The sequence below is a fragment of the Ambystoma mexicanum genome, chromosome 8, assembly GCF_040938575.1.
Source record: "Ambystoma mexicanum isolate Mex_15411 chromosome 8, UKY_AmexF1_1, whole genome shotgun sequence".
NCBI lineage: Eukaryota > Metazoa > Chordata > Amphibia > Caudata > Ambystomatidae > Ambystoma > Ambystoma mexicanum.
The window spans coordinates 509,463,050-509,477,919 of NC_090929.1; positions in this window are offsets into that span (position 1 = coordinate 509,463,050).

Here is a 14,870-nt window from a genome sequence, read left to right on the forward strand (position 1 = left end):
CAGGGGAGTTATGCTAACATTCATTTCAGTTCTGCTTTTCTTGGAGTGATTGATTGTTTTGGGCGGTTTCGTGTTGTACCCCCAAACAAGCTGGTATCCGTTCCATACCAAAAAATCACCTTCTTTTGGCCTTTCTGTTGTTATAGTTTCATTTGTCATATCACTTCTGTTCCCCCTCCCCCCTCATTCATCTCGACAGAGATGAATGCTATGAACCAATAAGTGCTTATGCCCAACAGTATCACAAAAAACAATACGATGCATACAGACAGTCCACATTCATACGAATATCTGCAACTTTTTACTATAGCATCTCTACATCTTGATATTCTATTGCTATCCGTTGCGGGCTGCCCGTTTGTTGCCATGGTTGTTCCTATTTAAAACATAAAAGTGCATTAAGTATATACATGTAAACCTTTTCTTTTTGTAATGTGTATCCACCAGACAGTTATAGTGTGTGATAGAGGGAGAGCGAGGGGATGGATGCAGAGAGAAAAAGAGAGAGAGAGAGAGAGAGAGAGAGAGAGAGAGAGAGAGACATTTTCTCATTCATATTTGATCACTTTTCCCATTTTTCATTTCAATTGTTAATGTTATTCAGTTATCTTTTTCTCGTACCTGTAATTCAATTTCTTTGTTAGCATATTAATACACTTCTTTTTAACTGTACCTTTTCATTCAACATTTTCATTTTTTATCCTTTGCTGTTGTTTGTGCCTCCTCATTCACTTCCTCCTGAACATTATTGTATGCCCTCCGTACATCAGTTAAATGTATCCAGTACCTCAGCCCCTTAACTTTGACTGCTGTTGGAGAACAAAAAACTACCTCGTATGGGCCATGGAATCTTGGGGCACTCCATCTTCGCACAAAGCTTCTGACATAAATGAAATCCCCTGGCATCAATTGTCCTTGGGGGCCCTGTTCCACAAATGACACAGCTGAGTTTCCATCTTCTCTTGTAAATGCGGTGAAAGTTGTCTTGAGATTGCACGCGCTGTCCTAGTCAGTTTTTTCAAGTAATCAGTAAATTCATCTCCTAATACCGTGGCGCTTATGTGTGCATCTGAGTGTCTACGCAGCGGAGAATGTGCTGTGTGCATTCTTCTCCCCGTCACAATTTCGTGCAGAGACAAGTGGTGGTCCTTACTTGGCTGGTTTCTCAGTTCGAATAGTGCAAGGGGTAAACAATACACCCAGTTCTTTTTGAGTGAGAAGCATAGTTTAGACAATCTTCCTTTTAACAGGCCATTGATCTTCTCGACAACACCATTACTTTGAGGGTGATAAATCGAGCAAAGCTTGTGTTTAATCCCCAACAATGCAGTAACTTCCTTGAATAGTTTGTTCACAAAATGAGTGCCGTTGTCTGAGCGAATCACGTCGCAAATTCCCCAGCACGGGAATACTTCTCTCACTAGGAACTTTGCGGCACACTTAGCATCAGGGCGTGCACATGAACCAGCCTCAACCCACCTAGAAAATGGACATACAACTACTATCATGTAGCGTGCCCCATTACACCTTTCCCCCATGTCTGCGTAATCAATATGTAGTTCCCGGAAGGGCCCTGTGGGTTTTGGAATTGTCCCTCTGAGTGTCCGTAACGTCATCCCAGAATTGTATATCTGACACGTTGTGCACTCCATTGCTCATCTTGATATATGTTCCTGGAGCCCTGGCACAAACCACTCTTCCTGTATCTCTGCTGCTATGTGTTGTTTGGCATTGTGTGCTGGAAAGTGTAATTGCTGGAATGCTATCTCCATCAATTTAATGGGCATCACCACTTTACCGGTGTTATTTTGGCGCCATAGTAAATCTGTTGCCGACTGGCTAGAACCCCTTTTTTCCCACAATGCTTTTTCTTCACTACTTGCTCCTTCCTGCAACTCTAGTATTTGCGATATGGGCATGGCATTGCATCCTTCTGGTAGTTCCTCACTCGCTTGTTGCTGCAACATGTACTCACCTGCAGCTTCCTTTTGAAAGTATGACGCCTCCTTGGCGGCTGCGTCCGCTGCCGCGTTTCCCAAAGATACAATGTCTGTATTAGACGTATGGGCTTGGCACTTGACGATCGCCACCATTGTAGGTTCTTTCAGCGCTTCAATTAATTCCTGTAGCAGTTCGGCATGTTGTACTGGTGTTCCATCCGCCCTGCGAAACCCTCTCTGCCCCCATTGGCCCAGACCACCGTGTACCGCTGTAGTCATGTATGCTGAATCTGTGTATATTGTGACTGTGCATCCCTTGGCTGCACGTAATGCTTCAATCAGGGCAACAAGTTCTGCTGCTTGTGCGGAAAAGTGTGATGGCAGGCGATACTGTACTAGCACTTCGTACTCACTTTCTTCTAATCTCACTACCGCCATTCCTACATGTTTTTCATCTGTGTCCATGTCAATTGATGCTGATCCATCTACAAAGTACACTTCTCCTTCGTTAGGGCATTTTCACTAACCACCGTGCACTCTCCCTGTTCTCCTGTGTATGTTGCACAATCGTGCTCTTGCATGTCTTCTATTGTACATGGTTCTGTGATGAATGTCGCTGGGTTTACTGTTCTGCACCTCACAATGTGGATGTTGGCGCTGGATAATATTATCTCGTACGCTGTTGCTCGCTGTGTTGTTAGTGTGCTTTTTGATCTTTCCAGTATTGCGAAAAGGGAGTGTTCCACATATAATGTAACAGAGCACCCCATTACGATAGTGGCACTTTTCTCAATGGCGAACGCGGCGGCAGCGAGAGACTGTTCGCACGCGAAGTGGCCTTGCATAACTGCGTCCAGTGTGCCACTGTAATAAGCCAATGGCTTGTGTCCCATGGATGTCTTTTGTGTCAGAACAGCTGTCATTAGTGTTCCCTTGCAGTGGGAAAACAGGTAAAAGTTGGCGAGTACTGGAGCGCTTGAAATTAACTGTTTTAGTGACGCAAATGAGTCACTCATCTCTTTTGACCATTTTATTTCTTTATTCTCCTGCTGGGCCTCTTTGAGTGCTTGTAGTAAGGGTCTTGTGTATTCTGCGTAGTCTAGTATCCATGCTCTGCAATAGTTGCGCATTCCCAAAAACTTCTGCATTTCTTTTGCCGTTTTTGGTTCTTTTACTGCTGTGATCGCTTCTACTCTGTCAGGTATTATCTTTTTGCCATCCTTTGATATCAGCTGTCCCAGGTATAATACTTCTGGTTGGCAGTAATGTAGTTTCCCTCTGTCCACTTTGTACCCTTTGTGGGCCAGTAGTGTTAGGAGGGTCACTGAGTCCTTCCTGCATTCTTCCTCATTCTGTGCGCAAATGAGCAAGTCATCTACGTACTGAATGATTGTGCTCTCAGCTGTCAAGTTTCCCAAGTCTTCGTGGAGGATACGATTGAATATGCTGGGGCTCTCACAGTAACCCTGTGGTAACCTGCAATGCTCATATCATTTCCCCCTAGTGTAAATGCTGTCAAGTATCTGCTCTCTTCTGCCAGGGGAATGGAGCAAAAAGCATTTTTCAAATCCACTCCTGTGAAATGTGATGCGTTTTTTGGGATACGGCAAAGTATTGATGCAGGGTTCGGGACTAGGGGAAACTCTTTTTGTATGACGCCATTTAGTGGGCGTAGGTCTTGGATCATCCTCCATGCCCCTCGCTTTGCTTTTTGGATCGGGTAAATGCAAGTATTACATGGGGAATTTGAGTGTATTATTATTCCCTGGGCCAATAAGGCACTTATCGTTTCTTTTATCCCTTCCTCAGCTTCATGGTACAATGGGTACTGTTTGACTCGGGGCAGGATTGCTCCTGGTTTTAGCTTTGTCGTAACTGGTGTAACTCCGTGCAACAACCCTACATCATGGGGGCCTGTAGTCCACAAGTTGCTTGGCACTAATTTCATGTCGTCATCAAAAAAAGAAGGTGGTGCTCCCACCACAGCCATTACCCGTACAGGCACTTGTCTCGTTTGTATCAAGATATCACATGGTATTGCTATTTCCATTATTATTTCTCCGTCACTTTCTGAGTCAGAAAAGAGATCCTCATCTGATAGATCACGTAAGGCAATGTCAGCATTGAGGCACAGCACAGTGCACCATTCACACCCATCAATGTCCATACCAATTACTGCAAATCTTTTGGCTGATATCTGTACCGCATGCAAATCTAAAGATATCACTGACGCAGGTGTAATGTCTGTGCGTACTATTGGGCGGAAGATGAATTCTGTTGGTACCCTCCATTCTAACCTTTTTAGCTCAGGTACTACCCGGGCTAGGGTTTTCAGCCCTTCAATGAACACACTTTTGTCTACCGGCATGCCACGTATCTCTGGTGCTGTTGCTCGCGCATGTACCACCAGCATTACACACAGCAGGCATATTCCTGGGGTGGAGCAAACTATCCCTCTCTCTGTGAAGGATATAGTCATATTGAGCTTGCTGAGAAGGTCCCTTCCAAGCAAGTTTATTGGGGACTGTTCGTAATAAAGTAGGGGCGTTCTCACTGTTTTACCCCCCACTGTCACATCCAAATCTTCTGTGTAAGGAACTTCGATGACAGCCCCAGAGAACCCCTGCGTCTCCAACCTACGGTTAGATAGCGGAAACCGACCTTCAAGTATACATGATTTTTTCGGCTCCCGAATCCACCATAAATATGAACTGCTTGTCTCCTATCTGTGCCCCTACTAATGGTTCCTCCGCTGCATTGTAGGTGGTAGATAGAACGGGACACGCAAGTGTTCCCTGTGGGCTGTCCTATGCTGACTGTCTCATGGCTCCCCCTTGACTAAAGACATTGCCTAACACCACTGCTACACCGCTGTAAGGGGCTGGGGCAGGTGCCCCGTTCGCGACTGTTGCGAAAGGGTTTCCTGGTGTGTAGTGCATTGGTTTGTCGTTCTGTGGGTGTGCTCTATTGTGTTGAACTTGTCTTTGTTCTACATGCCCTTGCTCCTGTTGCCTCTGTTGTCTTCCCATTGGGAGGCCGTATGGGCTCCCTGGGTGGGGGTTACCGTATTGCTCCATATCCTGAAATCCGTTGCTTGGTCTGTTCCTACATTCTCGTGAGAAGTGCCCCCACCTCCCGCAGTTCCAGCAGTTCCCTTGTGCACCTCTGGGGCCTTGCCCCCATACCCTCCATTACCACGTACCCCTGCCCACCTCCTCTGCGACCCCTGTACCCACCTCGTCCCCCTCGAGGGGCCCAATCTTGCCACTGCGGACCTCCGTACGGCTCCTGTCCGTTCCACTGTGGTTGTCCATCTCCTGCCCAATTCGCTGCCATCCTCCCCTGTATTGCTACCAGCCCCTCCTCCTCCTCTTCTCCCTCCCTGTTATGTGGGAGTGCCGCTACTGCTGCAGCGACCTTCACCAGTTTCGTCTGTACTAACTTGGCCTCGTCTGGCAATCTTTTTTGTGCTATTTCTTTTTCCCGTTCCTTTATTCTTTTGCAGTGGTGCACTATTATACTCTGTATTTCCGGCCACCCCTTCGCCTCGATCCCTGCACTTTTGTCAAGTGCTTTCTGTACTTCTTTGGGCAGGCCTCTCTTTATTATGAAATAAAATAGTGATGTTGACTGGTACCAGGGCCTGCCCATTTTCGCTCTCCACATCTCCTGTACTCGAAAAATGTAATCCATAGCATCCTCCCCCGCATTCATTGTGCATTGCATAACCGACTGTAAGTCTGGTGTGTCTGGAAATGTTTCTCTTAATGCGTCCCACACTCGTGCTCGCACTGTGTTGAATGAGGCACCATCATGACGGTCACAATCTAATGTTACCCCCGGGAAACCAGCTTTTACCCATACTCTATCTGCCTGGTCCCCAAACGCTGATACTAGCAGGCTTTTTACATCCCCTACTGCCAGTGGGACCACAGCTGTGTGCTTCTCAAATGCATATATCCACTTACTTGCCCCTCCGGACAGTGGTGGTAACAACTTTAACAGATTGGCCTTATCCATTTGAGCCCAGGGTATGTAATTTGGTCTCCCTCCTCCCCTGTGTATCAATGGGAGTTGTAACTTCCCCTTTGTAGCTTTGCTTGTACTCACCTTTGTTCACTTCTTTCCTAGTGGAGCCATTCTCCCCAGCCTATTTCTTAATCGTCCTGTCTATTCCTCATCCATTGTTCTCCCCAGATGTGCGCCATCCATCCTCCAACTCTCTCCTCCCATTGCCACACTTAATCTCCCACCTTCTTCTTCATCGTCCTCCACATCACACCACAAGTCCTCTCTTCCCCCTGTGACCAAAATCTCATCATCCGCATGTTCACTTGTCCCATCTATTTCTATTATTCGCTGGGCTCTTCTTGTATTCTGAACAATATTTCCCCCTTCTTCCACCCCTCCTCAATTGTCCTGTCATTGTTTTGTGCCCTTGGTGTTTGCTCTAACCGGGCAGCATTAGTGCCACTTTGCTCACAGATATTTTTAATTCTAGATAATTCCTCTCTTGCTAATGAGAGCCTGGAATCTAAGTCCTCTGTTAACTTCTCTATGTCTACTGCGGGTGTACTTATCTGTCCACACTGTCTATGACTTTCATACGGCGGGGGTGCAGACGGGCCATGTGTTGTTGTAGCTTGAGTTGGGGGCACATAGGTGGGGTTGTTATACCCTTCTGCAGGCACCAGTTTATTAAGTATAGGGTACAACCGTGTCACTTCACCTGACTTCTCTTCCTCAGTCATTTCTTTATCGTCTTTGGGTATCATTAATGGGTTATCTGTGGTGGACGGTAAATTGGTCGTTGGCTCTTTCTTTTTGACAGGAGGCACCTCTTCAAACAATCGCCAGAGATCTAATATCTCCCTCCTATTGTGGAACTGTTTCCCCTTATATTTCATAAAGATGCAGGTAGCCACCATATCTAGAACATTTTTGTCAAACGATCCTCCTTCGGGCCATATTTGGGGCAGACCTTCTCCCTTTAACTCTGTGACCCACTGATCGTGGTATTTTCTAATGCGTTCATCTTACCCAGGTAAACTCTTACAAATATGGGCCAGGGGTGTTTCTGTCCCCATTGTATGTGCTTGGCTTGTGTATCACTATATATATATATATATATATATATATATATATATATATATATATATATATATATATGTCTTTTAAAACCTTGTGCGTTTTTAACACCTGGGCAATAAGGGAGTGTGTGTGTGTGTGTAGTTTATACTGAAAATACCTTAGGGGGCACATACAAGAGCAAAACCACCTTTTGCACACTACCACTACTTCCAGCACAAATATTCACAATAAACTACTTAGTTTATTGGCTTACCACCTTATAATGTTTCCTGGTCACACTTACCATGACCACACCATAATCATGCACATTTCATCATTCACTAAAATTATCATGACATGGCTACCTTCTAACACATATAATGCATATACAATGATAGTTAATACCCTATTGATAGTTAACGTTTAATCCTTTTCCTCCCTCCCTAGTTTCCCCCCGTCTTTTTCATTTGATATGAGGTCCCCTTTTTTTTCGCGAATCTCTTTTTGTCTTTACTCTGTATTAACCTATTTTTATTTATAGACCCAGAAAGAATGAAAGAAAAGCATTTACTAATATATTCACCGTGTCTCCTTTTTCTACCAGACACCTTTATCTTATTCTCTGTTCATATATTCCCAGTACTAGTCAAGATAATCCTAATGGCCATATGCAAAGAAAAAGGAAAGAAAGTATAGTATTGCTTTTAGTGGTCTCAAAACGTGTCCCCTTTAAATGACCTCCTCTTTTTTTTTTTTATATATATATCCTGCTCCCTTCCCCTACTCTACTTATGATCACTCGCACTTAAGACTCACGTGCCCGTCTTGAACCGAGAGTCTCCGAACTGGGTTCGTCCAGGTGGCGCTGTCACACGCTCAACGGCCAGCCCCAGCTTCGGCGAGCGGTACTCAAAGGGGATTTTTTGAAACGGGATCCCGTACCCTTTCTCTAAACAGTGCGCACTTCTAAGCATACCAGTCGCTGTAGGCGGGTAGCTTTCCAGAGCAGGCGTATCGTGCGTCTCCCCTTTCGACCGGAGATTTTCGTGCCAGAGGGGACGGAAGGGATATGCTGGGAGATGTAATCACGCAATCGGGGTCACCACTGAAGGCAAGCGTCCCCAGATAGCACGACCCTCCCCTCAATGAGAGGCAATAATGCACTCTCCCACGAATGGGAATAAGGCTAGGACCAAGTGCGGGTGAGTTCAAGGGGAGTTTTATCTAAGTCAAATAGGGCATGCAAAGAACTCTGCAAACTCCGAGAGCGCTCTGTCTGACAATCGCAAAGACAGGCGTTTATATTTACAAAAAGTGTCATAGGCACCTACACACTATAGGGGGCACATGTACATGGGGATTGGGTAGCGTCGACTAACTATATGTGCAGCTGTGATGCATCGCTTCGTGGTTGGTGGATAACGCCGGGTGCCAACGTGGGGTGGGCAGGTCAGCTGGGCTCATCCGGGAGGCGCTGTCCGGTCAGGCGTGGTCAGTGTCATTGATGGACGTCTTTCTTGGCTTTCTGCCCTAAGGGCCATGCACACCCCATTCATTCAATGCTGCAATGTCAGTTGCCCTGTAAATCCTACAATAGGTTATTCTACAGGTTAATACAATACAGGAGGAATGCGCATTAGGTGGAGTACTTTGGCGATACATCAATACAGGGTTGCTGTTATCCTGTTGACTAGGTATCATAGGCCACAGGGTCGGGTCTCAGGGCACGGGGTAAGCTGTCCGAGCTTTGGGTCTCGTTAGAAGTAATGACGGATGCTTTTACACAATGTTGGTGCAATATTAGGTGTCTTCTTTAACAAGCATCATTAATCTGGGTGAACTGGTGAGTTGTGGGACCTATGAGGGGGCACCTCTGGCCTCTGGTTATGGCCGGATTTTGCTGCTGGGCTGTAAATAATTCAGGTGGCTGTTCGTGGCCATGTGAGCTGCGGGGGGAATCAGGAATACTTGAAGCGGCTCCAGCCGAATTGGGGGAGGTGAGGCGGTGTAGCTCGGGCCTTTGCTTTCTCTGGCAGGCTTCAATGGGAAGGGAGGGGAGGTGGCCTTGGATATGCCCGCGATGATAGTCTTCTCGCAAGCTGCAAATTGCATTGAATTGCATTGAAAACGAAGGAATTCGTATAATGTAATAATGTATAATGTATAATATATAATGTCTAAAGGGTTACACATCTATAATGTTTGCATTAGTACATAGTCATTTCAGAACATGTTAACTATATCAACAGTTCTATTAGTCACTACAGGGTAAGTATTTGCAAGATTAGCAGCTTTGGCATCACATTGTAAACACGATACGTGAGGTAGCATTAGGGTTGGTGGAGCACGCAGGAGCAACAGACCAATACGGTTGACAGCAGTAATACATGTTTAAACCCGTACATTTACATTTGATGGCATTCTATGTATCTCATTAAACAATTTACATGAGCTCACAATACTGTCGCGCTTGTGTTCCTTTGTACTCTAGCAGCATCAGGGTAGTCATGGCATAAGGACTTGATATCACTCTTTTTACATTACCCTTAGCGAAGAACATAGTAGGAGGCCAGGGGCACTGAGTGGGTGCACATAACTGAGGGGGTTTGATCATCGTGACCATGTTGTCACACAATAACACATTCTTCTATTTGTACAGTGTTTGTAGATTTTTAACACGGGGGTCGTGCAGAAGGGATATCATTGTAATGCAATATATATATATGTATATATGTATGAACAGTTTCTTGGTGTGGGATTGAGGCTTTTGTTTCATCGAGGACGGTTTACAGTTATTTTCCAAACCAGCCCCGCTGCCCGGGTCACGCTGTAACGCTCACCTGATTCCCGCAGAGGCGCCGGTCTTGACTGGGTGAATGCCGTATCTTCAAAGGTGATGTGTAACACACGGTTGGCTCTTTGGGCTGGACCTCTGTGCACTTTATGTCTGACTCGAAGAGTAAGATGTCTGCAGATAGAAAATATGGGATTAATGAACTGGGGTTATTGGGTGCCTCTCTCCTCTTCCCTTTCTCTTCTCCTGTAGAACCCCAAAGGTTAACGCCCTCACCTTAGGTAAGTGAACGCCGAGCTCTCCATCTGCCTCGGGGCAGGGTGCCGTAACCAGTTTCTTCACTGGATAAGGGTGCAGGCCTCTTGACCTCAGAGGACTGCTGTCCGTCGTTAACTGCACGAACGGTAAGTTCTGGGCACTTCAAATGTCTTAAAAGTCTTTTGTAATGCTATCTCTTGTTTTGCAGGGTTCCGGCGATGGCGGATGGCGGGCTGATGAGAGTTGAGGATCGAACCCGCGTGAGGAATAGAAGCGCCTGGAAGCACGTAAGTAAGCGCTTGTAGCCTGCTTCACGATGCGCACTAACTGTCCCTTTTATCTTGCAGGTACAAGTTCGGAGCTTTAGAGAAGCTGAAGGGTGCTGGAATACCCACTGGATTCGGCGTGGGAAGGAGTAATGGTACGTGAGTAATAAAGTTGCCCAATGTCTTTAAACGCACCTTCTTTTGTCTTTCAGATGCGGGATGCAGCGCCGAAGGCCTCCGGAGCGTGCGAAGAGCTGGTAAGCTTTTGTCTTTTAGATGCCGGAATGCAGTGTGAAGACCTCCGGAGCATGCGAAGAGTAGGTAAGCCTTTGTCTTTCAGATGCCGGAATGCAGCGCGAGGCGTTGGTGACAGCCGATGGACCAGGTAAGAGATGTGCTGCCACTGAAGACCGTAGTGCTAACCTGTTCTTTCTTTGTCTTTACAGGTGCTGCTGAAGACTGGATTCCAGGATGGTAAGCCTTTGTTCCCTTAGGCCCAGGATCAGAAGCAGAAGACACGATGAGCGTTCTGCTGCAGAGAATGCAGAATAACGCAAAGCAAGATTCATCCATCGGGTGTGGTTTAAATAGCCTCCTGTAGTGCTTAGGTGTCTCCTTCCACAGCCACGCCTAGGTAAGAAAAGAGTTCCTGCTTTCCAGAAGAGTTCCAGTGTTCTGAACCTAGGGAGTGGCTCCTGCCCCACCCAACAGGAAAAGTAATCCCAAACAGAAGAGGATCAGGGGTTCAACTGGCAGGTAAGTAAGCAGCATGGTCTGCTGCAGGTAAGTCCACCCAAGCATTATGAGCCCGGCGCTTCCAGCGCTGGGACTGGGCATCTTTATGAGCCTGGTGCCACTGGCGCCAGGACGGGGTCCAAAAGGTCCCAATTGGGACTGGCTGGCACTCGGAACCGGGGTTATGGGTCTGCTTCCAAGGGAGTCGGGCAAGTCCTGATCTTTTGGAAGCAGAGATCATGACAGCACCCCCCCTCAAGGCCCCTCCCAAACCGGGCTTCTCCGGGGGTTTGGGCTTGTTAGGAAATGTTCGATGAAATCTTTTGATTAGACGAGGCGCGTGGACATATTCTGCAGGTTCCCAGGATCTTTCTTGGGGACCGTAGCCTTTCCAGTCAATCAGGTAAAATAGTTTAGATTTGGAGATCTTGGAATCCAGGATGCTTTTGACTTCAAACTCGAGTTCTCCATCAACTAGAATAGGTTTTGGAGATGTAGTTAGTCGGGTTTGAGGTTTCACGGGTTTTAATAGAGAGACGTGGAAGACCGGATGTATCTTCATGTGAGGGGGCAAGTCCAACTTGACCGCTACTGGATTTACTATGGTAGTGATGGAATAGGGACCAAGGTATCTTGGGTTGAATGTGCGTGGTCCTTTTAGAGATAGATATTTGGTGGATAACCAGACTTGATCTCCTACTTGATATTGGGGGGCTTCCTTCCGATGTTGGTCTGCTCCTTTCTTGTATTGTTCTTTAGCCCTTTGAAGGTGAGAAACGGCTTCCTTAAAGGCTTGGGTGATTGTAGAATGCAGGTGGTCTACTGCTGGTGTTCCAAGATCTTGGAGTGGATCCAACTCCGAGGTTCGAGGGTGACTACCGTATAAAAGAAAAAACGGGGTCTTCCCAGTTCCCGAGTGGACAGAGTTATTGTAGGCATATTCGGCTATCCAAAGGATATCTTTCCAAGTTTTTTCTGTTTGTTGTAGCATGCAGCGCAAATACTGTTCCAGAGTTTGATTGGTCCTCTCGGTTTGTCCGTCGGTTTGAGGGTGGTGGCTGGTCGAAAGTCTCACATCAATTTGAGCCGACCGACAGCAACTTCGCCAAAAATGAGAAATAAATTGACTACCTCGATCCGAAATTAGAACTGAAGGAAAACCGTGCAGTCGGACGATGTTTTCGAGAAATTCTCGGGCCAGAGTTGCTGCTGTTGGTAAGCCTTTGAGTGGAATGAAATGCGCCATCTTGGAGAATAGGTCCACGATTACTAGGATCGTATTGTATCCGGAGCATGGAGGTAGATCGGTGATGAAGTCCATAGAAAGCGTATACCAAGGGCGAGGCGGGATGTCAATAGGGCGTAAGAGGCCGGCTGGTTTTTCCTTTTGACTCTTGTTTTGGGCGCATACTCCACAGGACATTATAAAGTCTCTGATATCTTTTTTCCAAGACGGCCACCAGAACTAGCGCTTGATCTTTTCCGAGGTCTTGGTCATACCGGGATGTCCTTCCATTAAAGAATCGTGATAACAAGAGATTACCTTTTTCTGTAAATCTGTGCTGGGCAGGTATAACCGTTCTTGGAAATATAATAGGTTGTCCTTCACCGTAAAGTCCTTTCCCTGTAGATGCCAATTCTGTATGTCTGCTGGAGTTACCAGTAGCCTGGCTTTATCCTTAACTTCCTCTATAGATTGTGTGGCGATTACACCTAGAATTCTTTGTTCGGGAATGATAGGTACAGGTTTAGGATTGATCAAATGTTCTTCCACTCCCATCCGAGAAAGGGCATCAGCTTTACCGTTTTTTGTACCAGGTCGATAGGTAATTATGAAGTCAAACTCGGCAAAGAATAGTGCCCAACGGAGTTGCCCAGAGGATTGAGCTTTTGCGGTTTTCAAATATTGCAGGTTTCGTTGATCTGTAATCACAGTAACGGTGTGTCGGGCCCCCAGAAGATAATGCCTCCAAGCCTTAAAGGCGGACTTGATAGCTAGAAGTTCCTTATCAGTAATAGTGTAATTGATTTCAGGAGGCGAGAATTTGCGGGACCAAAATGCCACGGGATGCAACTGATTGGTTACTGGGTCCTTTTGTGATAGAACTGCCCCCATGGCAAGGCTCGAAGCATCAGTTTCAACGATGTAGGGGAGTTCTGGGCGAGGATGTTTTAAGATCGGTGCAGAGATAAATCTAGTCTTCAAATTCTGGAAAGCTTGTTCCGCCTCGGTAGACCATTCAAAACGTTTGTTTTTCTTTAACAAGGCGGTGATGGGCTGGACTATTCGAGAGAATTCGGGGATAAACCTGCGGTAAAAGTTAGCGAAGCCTAACATGCTTTGAACACCTTTTACGGAGGATGGCGATGGCCATTTGAGAATTGCATCGACCTTCTTTGAATCCATACGCACTCCGCTAGGTGATAATATGAATCCCAAGAATTCAACTTCAGTCACGTTGAAAACACATTTTTCCAACTTAGCGAAAAGTTTGTGTTGACGCAATCTCTCGGAGACCATTTTCACGTGTTTCCGATGTTCAATTTCCGATGAAGAATAAACGAGGATGTCGTCAATGTAAACAACAACACACACATCTATGAGCTCTCTGAGGACATCGTTCATAAAATATTGAAAGGCGGCCGGGGCATTGCAAAGTCCGAAGGGCATGACCTGATATTCAAATAGCCCATACTTGGTGCGGAAGGCCGTCTTCCATTCATTGCCCTCTTTCACTCGTACCAAGTGGTAGGCTCCTCTAAGATCCAGCTTTGTATATATGCATGCTTTTCTGACTTGGTCCAGGAGTTCAGGGATCAAAGGTAACGGATATCTATTCTTAACAGTGATCTGGTTCAGGGCGCGATAATCTATACAAGTTCTAAGGTCCCCTTCTTTTTTTGGAACGAAGAACAAAGCTGAGGAAGCAGGGGACTTGGAAGGACGAATAAACCCATTCGCTAGGTATTGATCCAGGTATTGTCGGAGGTGAAGATTCTCAGGCTCGGTGAGGGCATAAATTCTACTACAAGGAGGAGTAGATCCAGGTATCAGGTCTATCTGGCAGTCATAAGACCTATGAGGAGGTAGAGAGTTAGCCTGATCCTTCCGGAAAACATCTTGGAATTCTAGGTATTCAGGAGGTAACTGGGGAGCCTCCGAGGAAATTGGTGCCAGTGCAACACCAGGTCGAGGGTGACAAGTAGAGACACATTCTGGAAACTGAACCGTTCTTGCTCGCCAATCGATCTGAGGATTGTGCTTCTCTAACCAAGGAATTCCTAGAATAATCTGGAACTGAGGGGCCTTGATCACATCGAACACGATCTTCTCATGGTGTCCATCTTGACTTACTAGCGTCACTTCTTGGGTGGTATGCGTTACTGGTCCGGAGGCTATCTCCGTACCATCCACCCTAGTAATGACGTCCTTTACAGCCTTTGGACAAAGAGTCAGATTCATCCTCAAAACCATTTCATGATCCACATAATTGCCGATGGCACCGCTGTCGACGTAAGCTTCAATCGCATGTAATCGATCCGGATGTTCAGGGCTAATGAGGACCATAGGTATCACAAAATGCGAGTTCACGGAACTGGTTTTAACGCTCGGCAAGAGGACCTCTATTCTTGTCGGGCGAGGTCGTTTCCCTGCTCAGAGTTTGTGACCCTGGTAACTGCAGCTCCTACTGCCTTCTTGGCTGGTTTCACCGGACAATCTCGAAGAAAGTGCCCCGAGTTTCCGCAATAGAGGCATAATTGCAGCTGTTTTCTCCTTTCCCGCTCCTTTTGTGTTAGTGGTCCTTT